Below are 12054 nucleotides of genomic sequence, written 5' to 3'. Positions count from 1 at the left end.
GACTGAACCAGATAATTGCTGTTTCTGCTTTAGCTGCTTCATCGTGGAAAAAGCAGCAGGTCTTGAGCAAGTCTTTTTTCCCTTTAGACGTCTGGTGCGATGCTCCGGATGGAAGGAGAGGGTCGGGAATGCCCAGGCAGGCGGGGGCAGAGGCCGGTGCCGTGTACCGCTCCCGAGCTCCGCAGGGCTGGAGGTGAAATTACTCTGCTGGGGTCACGTCGCATAACCGTAGCCAGCGGAGCCGGTGACACTGACTCTCGCTATGCGACACGGGGTGTTCGTGTTTTGTAACCCTGACTCGCGGCGTGCTGCCGGAGCCAGGAGATGCAGCTCTCACAGCTCCCCCTCCGTGCTCCAGACCTTTCCCACTGCCCTTCTCCGAGCGCTTCATGGCACTTGAGAAGTATCCAAGTCCCTCTCAGTGGCAGCCGGCCAGGTAAAAGCTGCTAATTGGCCCCTACACTGAATATGTCCGTTACCGCCCCTGGTCTCGATGGCTGGGCAAGCAGTATCTGCACCGCTAGAAATGGCGGGCGCGATGGAGGGGGTGCCTGTGCTCCCATGCTGGGGTTTTAAGAAATGGAGGGTAATATTTCTACCTGGCATTTTGAAATAATTTATTTCTTATACATTTCTCTTCCCCCCGGGTGTGTTTTTGCTCCGGGCACATTGCTCCATGAAGTCAGTTATTGTGCCATTACGCCCAATGCCTTTGGAAATGGCAAAACAGTAAAGCTCTGGCTGGGAAGGGCTTTTCACTGCATGTGCCTCGTTAAAAACTGCAAACGGGGGAAAGCTGGGTAACACCACACAGCTGAGGGAAAACAAGAGGAGTCTGGGACTAGTTTGCAAGAAGCAACACCAAGGAATGCCCCAAAATAACAAGGCAGATCCCCCACCTCCTCTTGTGTATGCTGCTGCTCTCAGGAAAACGGACCCTGGATAGCGTCTGTCCCAGGCTGGTTGCTCCTGGCCTCCCCGTACCCGACTTGTTACACCCACACGGAGCCGCAATCCTGCCCGGGCCCTGGGCTGCCGACACTCCTGGGGCATGACCGGGTTAAGGCAGGTCTGGTTAAGGCAGGTAAGTGTTTGCTGGAGGACGCCGTCCCTTGGCTGGTTCGGTGCTGTCCCGCACCCGTGTGTGTCCGTTCGCCTCCGTGCCGGGCTGTGGCCGGAGAACCGCGTTCTCTGGGGGTGAAAATGCTGACCAGAGAAGAGCTGGGTCAGCCCTCTGCAGCCTTGGGCTTCTCCCATTTTATCTACTCCCCGACCTCTGCTTTTTATTCCATTACCCAGGGCGGGATGCCACTTTATTGTTTTCTGAACAACGCTCAGGCCAAAAAATGGTGGTAGCGGTCTGTCGTTGCCAGAGCTGTCACACAAGAAGGAATAATTAGTTTTCTCTCCGCAATACAGCTTTATCTTTCCTTCAGCCCATGGAAGTATTGCAACCTTCCTTTATCCCGTGCGGGGCTCTCCCGGTAGCCTTGCTGTGTGTCTCCTTTTAGTGGCACCTAGAAAAAAGGCAAAGATATATTCTGCTTTAAAAGTACTGATGAATATGCAAATAGTTGGGCCTGAAATATTACTTATCCTTGTCACGGGGTATGCACGGAGTTCGTATTTGCACTTTTGCCTGAGGATGTATACAACATGAATGTGGAGCTGAGCAGCTTACGGAAGATTTAACTCTTATTTCTATTCTTGACGCTGAATCATTAATAAGGTTATGCCTATGTTCAGGGCCTTTCCCAGCGCTCTCCTCCTGCTGCAGGGGGGGTTTGGAAACCTGCCGGCAGAGTTTTACTTCAGCTATCGATCGGTGCGCAGCGGGGGTAAAATTTCATCGCGAATGAAAGGCAGTCACTGATGATTATCGCGTGGTATTAACACGTGTCGTTGTGAAATTGGTGTGATTTGAGATGAAATGTGACCTATGGGCATAGGCAACCACATTCTAATGTATTCTAGCTGCATTACGCTGCACGGGTAACGCCGGGGCTTGACAAGCTATTACTGTTGCTGGTACCATGCTGATTAAAAACCCCGGCTTGCTCCTGCTCCCATTGAAATCAGTGGGAGGTCTGTCATTGCCTTCAGTGAGTGCTGGACCGCATCCAGATTTCACATCATAGTATGCATTATTCCATAGGATTAAAGAGGTGCAGGGAGTGGGATTCCTCTCCCTCGCTGATCTCTACCGCTTAGATGTTTGCCTCGGAGCCGGCCAGGACACGAGGCACCCGACCTGGTTTCGGTGTCTACCCAGGGAGGAGACGAGCGGCTTTTTCTCCGCGGCGGCTGCAACAGCCGTACGAGCAGCGGCCACGGCGGTGCCAAAATGTAACGCTCCCAAAGGTCAACCAAGGCTGGGGTGCTGCTCTGGGGGTGCAGGTTAAACGTGAGATGCCGGGCAGCCCCAGAGCATACCTGGGCAACCCCCCCGCCTTGAACGAGCGTACCTGGGTGGTGTGGGGACAAGGCGGGCGGGCAGCCAGGGATTCCCGTAATTGTTGCCCGTACAGTCAAAGTGTCCGACCCCACCAGCGCGCCGGAGTCCCGGTTTGCAAGTGAAAAAGCCCGAGCTCTTTGTTTTTTACAGGAGGTGGCCCTGGCTCTGCAAGACGCCGGTCAGGAGTCAGTTGGGGAGGGGTTTTCTCTGGTTCTTGATTTCAAACAAGCATTTGACCTCAAAGCTGTAAGCGGCTGCTCTGGGGCTGAATTCCCCTTGTGGTGTGGGAGGAGGGCTCCTCGGGGCACCGCGGCGGCTATGAGCGTGGATCCCGCCGGGGCCCTGCCCATCCCCGTCCCCATCGGGCATCCGTCCCCGGCGGCCGAGATTTTGGGTGGAGGATGACTCAGGACCCGGTGCAGGAAGGGCTGTGGAAGGAGAGGGTGGTGGTGCCCACCCCCCCACCGCCCCACCAAGTGATTCTGGGGAACTGAAGCAATCTGTTTATCATGGAAAAACTGCTCTTTGCAGCAATTCAAATGGAAACTTCCCAGAATGACTGTTGCAGAGCTTTCCCCTTGAATCACCCGGCCTCCGAAGAGCCTCTTTCGAAGACGATGCCCTCGGGAAAGCTGTCATCGGCCTTGGCTGCCGCCGCGGTGGCTCCCTCCCTGCAGCACACAGCCGGTCTCGGTCTCTCCTCGGGGCTGTTTCTATCAGAGCATCTCTGCTGGGTTTGGCGGGATAGCAGTGTCTGATGAGCAAAAGCAGGTCCAGGAGCACAGGAGCCCCTGAAGGCCATGGGCCGGGGCTCAGCTCGGGGTCTGAGCCCGGCTTTTGGTCTGCGGACCGCAGCAGGGGCTTGCCCCGTGAGGGACAGGTAGGTGACTGCCAGCGCAGAGGCATCCCACAAGCTGCACCGCTTGGTTTTGGAGGACAGAAGGCCAGAGGATGCTGGTCGGCCCCACCACCCCACGCCAGGTGCTGGAAGGCTTTAGGGGCGATGGGCACCCTGCTCACCCCAATTCGGGGACCACCCCAGGATGGAGGCTCTGACAGCAGCATCTGCTGCCGTCTCGCAAAGGCTATTTGCCTGTTTTCCCTGCCCGCTGGCTGCCCGTCACTCCTTCCATGGTTTAAATGAGTGTCCAAAGGTCATGGAGAATTCAGCCTCTGCCTGGCGGCTCACGTAGCCGAATGAATAAGGAGTGAGTGTGCGACGCCTGACTCAATCCGATCCCGCGTGCGAACCTGCCGGGTGCTTTGCGTCCCGTGCTGACACGGCTGATGCAAAACCCGTGCTGGCGAAGAGCGTGGAGCACGTGCGTTGCCGGCCATGCCGTGCCCGCAGCCCACGTGCCCTGCATGAGACCCCTCGCCCACTGTGCGGCTCCCGAGGGCTGTTCCCCGGGCAGCTGGGGTGGCCAGTCCCCAGCAGCGGGCAGGACAGCGGGCACACCGCCTCCGCCGCGAGGCGTTTCTGGGCCAGCGTAACCACAACCGCGTGTAAAGCTCTGAGTCGTCAGCCTCGCAGATTGGGAAAAGATACGAAGGAGCCGGGTGTCGCAAGGGGTGGGAGGTCACGGAGCCGGGCAGGGGCAGGTTACGGCACCCCAATAATCCCCGCTGCCGGCCCGGCAAAGCTGCCGGGGATTTTTCTGCATTTATTCCTGTCGTCCCCGCGGTGCTCATCCCCATAGTAACAGAGCAGCCCCGCACCGCAGCGTTCGGTGTCATCCTTGGTCCCCAGGCGGGAGCCGAGGACCTGCGAGGCCCGTACCGCACCCCGACACCTCGGTGGGGCAGACGACCCTGAGGACAGCCTTCCCGCGCTTCAGAGCACGTCGAGTTCTCGCTGTGTCTCTGCAGCCCTGGAAAAACGAAGACGAGCTGCCGGCCGAGGGCACGGCACTGCTGGGCAGGCGTGGGGCTGGCCAGGACCTGGTAGGAGCTCGCTCGGGGCAAGGGATGGCCAGGGGCAGATGCTCGTCCCCGGTGCTGGCAGCCAGCTGGGGACCTGCTCTGGCAACGCCATAGCACTGCCACACGTGCGACGAGCAGGAGCCCCGGCTGCTGTGTGCCGGTGAGGCATTAACCACAGAGGGGTTTTCCAGCTGCAGCCGGGCTCCGGCAAACACCTGGGCACTTGAGGTCGGGAGGCATTTGCCACGGGAGCTTTCTGAACCCAGCAGCGAGGCAAAGGTGTTTTTTAAGGAGACCGGCAAGACCGAGATCTCTGTGCAGATCCTGGAGCAACTCGGAAGATGAGTCAAAGGATTCCTGAAACGATTACAGCTGTGAGGTGCAGCAGCACCGACACATCCACTGTCAGCAGCACTGCCAGGCTCCCTCGGCCAGCTGCTCGCGCTTTCCATGTAATAAGACGTATTAGGCAATTTCCCATTAAAAATGTTTATGGGAATATATAAATATTCACTTACACAGAAATTGCCTGGCCCTTTATGCACAGAGTGGTAGCGAGAGTGACTTGAATTGTTATAAATCTATCAAGAAACTTGAGATGGAGCCTGCCGCGCAGCAAGGAGATGGATGTCCTGGAGCCCTGGTGGGGGCTGAGGTCCCCCAGGTGCCGGGATGGCAGCTGGTGTGGGCACGTATGCCTGGAAGACCTTGCTCAGTAGGATGTAGCACCCCTCCGAGCAGGACAGGGCCACCACGGGACCTGCACCACGTCCCTCAGCACCCAGACGCAGGCAGCGTGGGCCGGGTTTTCCCTCGTGTGATTTTTCCGATGGCCGCAGGAAAAGCATGCACAGACCCGATCTGGATTAAATCAAAGGAATTTTTTTTTTTTTTCATTTGCTGTTTTACGCACTGACCACCAAACCACATCCTTCGAGCCTGAGCCCAGTGCAATGAAACAAAAACTAGGCCAGGGCTTTTTGCTCTTTTTTTTTTTTTCCCCTTTCTTTTCCCTTAGTGCATCAGTTGGGTGCAAAGCTGGCAGACGCCTCTCCTCCAGCCCCTCCGCTCCCCACAGGGTGCAGCGCATCCCCATGGACAGCCCCCTCCCAGGGCAGCCCGGCATTTCCCCCACCCCGATTACGCCAAACGAACCACTTGCAGCTCCACGTGAAATCTGGGAACTATCCAGATTATGTCCACTGAGCACAGCGTCAGTGGGGAACAGATATAGAGGAATAATAAGTAATGACGTCCTGGCAGGTCGTTTTGTCAGGACCTAATAAGACGCAACGTGGGGATTGTACTTAGCTCTCACCCGACTGCATTAAGCAGCCGAGTGTTTTACAGCCTGACCATGAGATCGGAGCAAACCGGAGGGGACCTGTCGGCAAAAAGCCCCCGGTTGCTGGCAGGACCGGTGACCGCAGTGTGGCACTGGTCCCCGGGCAGCATGTCGAGAGCAGGGCTTGCATCAGTTGCAATCTGCCTGCATAGGGAAGTTCTCACGTTTACAGAACAGAAAGCAGCTTTATTGTTTTATTTTGCAAACCAAAACCAGCCGGGAGTTTCTGAAGTGTCTGCCATCCCCGCAGAGAGCTGTTTAGTCATGCCTGGTGTGTATGCATGTGAGACAGAGTGTAGGGGAGGGAGTCTCTAGGACTTTGCAAAGATTAAAGATTTATGCTGACCCTTGAATCTGATCCAAGGCTACTAATCTGCCCTGATCCTATCATCTGCTCAGGGTGGATCTATTTCACTTTCCTTTATGGTACTCCTGACTCACTCTACTCCCACTCCAGGCCAGCCCAGTGGGAATGGGAAGCACTACCACATATTTGTTTGGGTTTGCATTTAAAGCTCTGGACCTGTAGTGGGTGCAGCTCATAAAGGAAACCAGTGTGGATAAGATATGGGTGAGCTGAATGCTTGGAAACCACTCCCAAACACAAGCTGAAGTGGTTTGAAATCAAGGTGGAGTGATGTACAGAAGGCACAATACTTGGCAGCTACGCCCAACGTGTGAGAAAGACAATTAAATCCAAGGTGGTAAGGAAGGCAGGGCATCCAACGTGCTTCCGAGGGAGACGGCTCCTTGCCTTGCAGGATCTGTAATGCCAGGTGTAACCTCTCCAGCAGAGAACTGGGTATCGACCCCCTCAGTCTGCCCACCCACCCTCTCTGACTGCACTTTGCACCCCTGCGAGACCTCCTGTGGGAAGCCGTGCCGGGGGTACTGCTCATGCCCCGGCACTGCTCCGCCTGGGAAATGGTTTGCTTGCACTCCATCACCCCATACTGAAATGCTCCTGATGGCTGCTGGGGATTTAGTATGAAAGGCAAAGTGTAGAGGGAAAACACAGACTTGATTTTGTGGAGGGCAGAATAAATCTCCTCTGCCCTTGCAAAAAAAAAAAAGGTGTGGCAGAAAGAGAAATAGGAGCTTTCCACTCTCCCCCCGCCAGCTCTCCTCTGCCTCAGCCACACGTGTCAGACTTGGTCTGGAGGAAGGCCGCGGATGCCAGAGCAGCTTGGCCTGCGTGCCAGCCGGGCTGGGGATGGATAACACCCGCCCGGGCACCGCCGGCGGTACCGGAGCCATGGGCAGACAAGCAAACAGTATCAGTCATACAGACCTGGCCTGTGGCTGAACTGACCAGGAGATGAAGAGCGCGGTGTATCCTATTTCAGATCCCCTGGGACATCCTGTTCTCCTGATAACTGATGAAATGTAAATATAGCAAATGCAAAGCGAGGCACTTTCCTACCATGCCTTGCTCAGGCTGCATATAGAAAGGGGCTGAAACCTAGCAGCGCAGTTGGAAACACCCATCTGCAACTGTGAAATAGGCATCATGCTTTATTTTTAGTTTAAAATGAAGTTCCTGTTTGTAAGGCCAGAAGAGTTACAGGAAAAAAAAAGATGAAGCGGGATCATTTACTGCTATTTTTCTTTTCACGTGTCCTTCCTTCCTTCCTCCTTCCTGAGAAATAGGATGTAGCACATCGCTGTTCCAGGCTGCAGTATTCACTCACAGGAACGCTGGTTTCTGATTCCTCCGAAGAGGCCCATTACGCCTTGTGTAACAAAAGACACCAGTCTCCCAACCACGCCAATTATCCTTGATTTCTAGTTGCTACATGAAGGCGCTTATCTCATGTAAATGAAATGCCGTCTTCACACTGACTCGCACTTCCTTTCTCTTTCATCAGAGTTTTGGGCTGCCCCTGCCAGGCGGGGGTGAAGGGCAGGTCAGGCAGCGGGACTGGGATCCCTCCCCATCTGATCAGCCGAATCCCCCCCCTCCCCGGGCAGCTGATCAGACCCAGCAGTGATGGGGTAGACCGAAACAACGGGAAGAATTTGGTCAGGTCAGCCAAATGAGCCTTTTTAACTAGCAAAGCTGAGCGCTAATTAGTCTGGCGTCTAACTCCTTGACCCGGCACCCAGGCTGTGCATTTCTCCTTCAGGTGGGGGTCACCCAGACGCCGTGGAAGGAGAGCCGCAGGGATGCGTTTTGGCAGGCGCCCACGCGTTTTTCTCCTTCCCGTGCCCCAGAAGGGAAAGGTAATTGCGAGCTGACAGGAGGGAGACGGCGAGCTGCTGATGGGAAATCCCAGCTGAGGGGTTTCAAGGGCGGTGGGAGCTTTGGCGTATGGATTAGGTTGCTTATATATACTATAGCGTGAAGGAAACAGGCAGTTTGGCTAATTCCCTTGCACTTTAATAAAGTAGGATTTGTCTGGTGGGAAAGCGTAACAGTAGGATTTAAGCTGTGTGAGTCTCATGACTGGTGCTCGCCTAGCGGGATGGGAAGAAGAGGTGCATCGTTTGCATTCTGTCTCTCCTATGTTCCCGTGTTTTTAAACATGATTTCTGAGTGCCCACAGCTTTGCATGAGCTTTATCTGGGATTAAGTTTATTTTAAAAATCCATATGCAGATACCCGCACCAAATTCTGTAGCCCAGTTTTTCAGAAACCAGAGTGCCCTGCATCTAGGGAGAACCAAGATCATCACTTGGTTTGTAAGTGCCTTATGTCAAGACTCACATAAACTGCAGAAGGGTAAAGAGGGGGATGGACAGTACACAGAGGGAGAAGGGGCAAATTAATATCTGGTACAGCCTCTGTAGAGAAACTAGATCCTTCTGGGTTTAGTGAGAAAAGCCCCAATGGAAATTTTAAATCTGGATCTGCATCAAATCCTCAAAGTTCAGGGAGTTTAGAACACGGAGTTCGGTCCAGTCCGTCATGCATCAGAGCTATCTGCAAAATTTACATCCTAACATTTTTTTTCCAGCGATGAATTCTGCCAAAGATGCGTGCTTGGATGTGAGGTATTTTTCTTCTTTTTCATCCCTTTGCTAATTTAATTCCCAGATCTAAATCAAATTTTTCCATCTCAGGCTTCCATGAGCTGGGATGCATTGTTTGCAGCTATGAAGCTGTTACGGCTGTGTTATGCCCTGTACTGCATGTTGAGACATTGGAGGTGTTTACCTGCCTGCAATAGCAATGACCGAGCGAAGGGGAGGCCTCAAGGTTAGGCACTGGGCTGGTTTATTGCCAAATGGAGTCAAAGTTTTCTGATGTGCTAGTGAGCAAACCATTACATTGCTCCTGCCCTTCTTTTACTCATTATTAAAAGCGGATAAAAACCAACCGATTATTGGGATATTCACGAATATGCCGTTGATGAGGGCCCTGAGCAACCAGGAAGATTTTCTGAGGAGCCTTGAAGCAGCAAGGCACAGAAGCCACATGCTGGGCTCTCCCTTATTTTTATTCTTTTTTGTTTTCTTGGTTGTAGCATAAGAGCTAATCAGAGTGATGCTCTCCAGCAGGCTTTTGTGTATGGCATTAAAGTAAAATCCTAAATTCCCTTTCCTGCTCGTGCATATAGAGCAGGAAGAACTAGGATGGCTGCAGACTATTTCTATTTTCAGGTGATTTAGCCAAAGAGAAAATAACTGGATGGCTGGAAGAAGGAGAATTTGATAGGAAATAACCTTGGAGCACAGCTCTCTGACATGATGGTGTGCGAGGTGCCCAGCTTCCTGAGATGACTGTGCTCCATGAGATGCCAATGGGGAACATAACTTCCAGTGGAGACGATAAAGGACAATAAAGACAACCAGATCACACAGAATCCAATGCAAGAGAGACTGCAGAGTGGGCTGGGTGCTCCCTTCTGCTCCTCTGCACCTGATCAAGAAATGGTTTCAGCATTGACATACGTAAAGTTCCTCCTGTTCAGTTTTGGACTCTGACTAGGTGCTGAGGCAATGAGTCGAGTATTTGGCTGGTGTAAATCAGTGCAGCTCAACTGACTTGGTCGTGTTGTACCTGTAGATGTGTTGCTTCTTCCTCCACTGGGCAGATGTCGGCCACTCCCTCACTGCAAGGCAAGAGTGCGGGCAGCTTCTCCATGCCGATGCTGTAGGACCGCAGCAGAGAGTGATACCTGAGCAAAAACTCACACCTCCTTGCGCATCACTTCATAGTATCTGGTCTGCAGCCCGCAAGTGAAACTACAGCTCCCAACACCTGGGATCTGTGCCTGACTGGCTGCCTGCTACCTTTGGGCATGTCGCATCTCCCATCTTTGCCTCAGCTTCCCTGACTGCACGACGCTTTGTGAAGGACTTTGAATATCACTGATTAAAAAGCATTAAATGAGATCGTCTTGTCCTTCTGGCCTGCTGTACATTATACGGCCACTGTGGCTGGGAATAAACATCCCTCTGTTTCCCTCGTTTCACAGTGACACCCAGTTCCCAGGATTATCTCCCCCCTTGTCCGTGACAACACTGGAGAAAAAAACCTCAAAGATGTTCACGCCGTGGAGGTCGGGGCTGACACATGAACATCACGTCACTGTTTGTGTCCATTCATCTCTCGTTAACAGCTTACTGTAGATCAAACCCCTTGCTTTGGATTTATTATGTGCAATAAAAGAAGATTTGCTGGACCTCACGGTGCCCATGTGCCCGGGGAGTGCTGGGGTGTGGGTGCCAGCACTGCCGGGCCAGGGGGGCCATGCTGTGCAGGGAGCCCAGCCCTGGGTGAGGGCAAGGATGAAGGTGAGGGTGGGGATGAAGGTGAGGGCATGTTTGAAGGCTTTGGGTGAGGAGGACAGTTTTGGTGAGGTTGCATCCCCCTCTGCTGGAACATCCAAGCAAAGGCAGAAGAACACCCGCCGGCCAGGGAGAAAACTGGGGTGAGAAAAAAAGAAAATAAATGTGTAAAGAAAGCAAATGAGCCCTGGTGCCCTGGGGTCCGCAGGGGACGTTGCGGGCAGCCAGCCTCATCTGTAGCTGGGGGTTCGTCCGCTGCTGGCCGCGATGAGAGGGCTCTTGTCGGGGACGATCAGGCCCTCTGTGGAAATAGGGACCACGTCTTATTTGTGCCAGGCATAATCCCACTCCCCGTCACGGGAATGGGCGAGTGGGGCAGGGGCAGTGATGCCGGCTGCTGGCAAATATGCACCGCCGCTGGTCAGCAAGAGGGGAGATGGACGGAGAGAAGGTGGGCACTGGGCGTCCCCGTAGGATGGACCCGCTCAGGGGTCTGGGACACCGCGCTGGGTGACACCATGGGTCAGGCATGTCCTGACTACATGGCAGGCTCTGACAGCAGGCAGAAAATAGTGAGTGTAGCTAAGCAGAATTGCACAGACAAAGACAGTGCTTTGATGCTGGATTCAAAGCTGCTTCGTAGCCCAGGTGGTGCCGAGGGGCCGTGGCTGATGGGTACTGAGGTGCAAAACACCTTGGTGGGACTGAAATATATAAGGAAACCTGAACCGTAGGCACCTAAATTTGTCAGGAAGGGTGCTGCAGAGCTGTCTGTGGTTTCTTGCCAAGCAGCTGGTAGGGAGCCCTACTTCGGAGGTTGGAGAAAATGCCTCCCCTGGCCCATCCTAGTGGGTCACCTCTTGTCCTCCACGCCGGGAAGGCAGACACCGGCAGCTGTCGGGCACAGAGCGGCGTGTCAGCGGCGAAGGCAGCCGGCGCTCGGGGGAAACAGCAGCGAGAGATGCACCGAGCAGCGGCAGGGAGCAGGTTTCATTTCTAGGCATGGCTGCATGGAGGCACTTTGGCGTAAGGGCAGCTCCCCTGGGCCTGGCACCCTCTCCCACCAGGCTGTGAGGGCAGGTGGCTCCTCTATCCCGAGCACTGCTGTGGGACCTCGTTTTTCCCCTCTGCCAGCCCAGGCGGGGTGGGACGCAGGGCTCGTGGTAGCCCCAAGCAGGGCGGGTGACTGTGGCAGCAGCAGCGGCTTGCCACCATGGCCCCATCTGCGTGGTGCTGCCGTGTCTCCGTGGGCATGGTGCCTGGGTGGGTGGCTCATGGCTCAGCCTAACCGAGAACCTCTGCGAGGTTGCTTCTTTGGGCTTCCCCTTGGTGCTGGCTCCCTCTAAATTTGGTAGTACACGTGTCTGCACAGAGCTGGAGGTTCAGGGCTCTACGCCCTTCTTGCAGAGGCTCACTCGGAGACTGTTTGTGCTTAGACTTAACACTGGAAGAATGGTTTTGTTTCTTTTTGGATTTAAAATCTAAATTACAGAAAGGGTGAAATGCGGTGACTGAGCTGGCGAAGGCCCTGACTGTGCAATAAATCTGCAAGCATGGGCCTGGCTTTTGCGCAGGGGTCTGTGCAGGTGCCAAGGTC

General features: G+C 54.3%; 1 long non-coding RNA gene across 2 annotated transcripts; it reads left to right on the top strand.

The window, feature by feature from the left end:
- The first annotated feature begins 6122 nt into the window (after nt 1-6122).
- Nucleotides 6123-11832, top strand: LOC138690826 (uncharacterized). Of its 2 annotated transcripts, XR_011329629.1 has the most exons (4): nt 6123-7750; nt 7830-7946; nt 8681-8717; nt 9327-11832. It is a non-coding gene; the product is annotated as an uncharacterized lncRNA (long non-coding RNA). The 2 variants fall into 2 exon arrangements; XR_011329628.1 differs by having other exon boundaries at nt 6123-7946; nt 8681-8922.
- The last annotated feature ends 222 nt before the right edge of the window (nt 11833-12054 follow it).

The sequence above is a fragment of the Haliaeetus albicilla genome, chromosome 24 (genome assembly GCF_947461875.1).
Source record: "Haliaeetus albicilla chromosome 24, bHalAlb1.1, whole genome shotgun sequence".
NCBI classification, from domain to species: Eukaryota; Metazoa; Chordata; class Aves; order Accipitriformes; family Accipitridae; genus Haliaeetus; species Haliaeetus albicilla.
The sequence above is the reverse complement of the archived record's forward strand: the minus strand, read 5'-3'. Positions and strand labels throughout refer to the sequence as shown.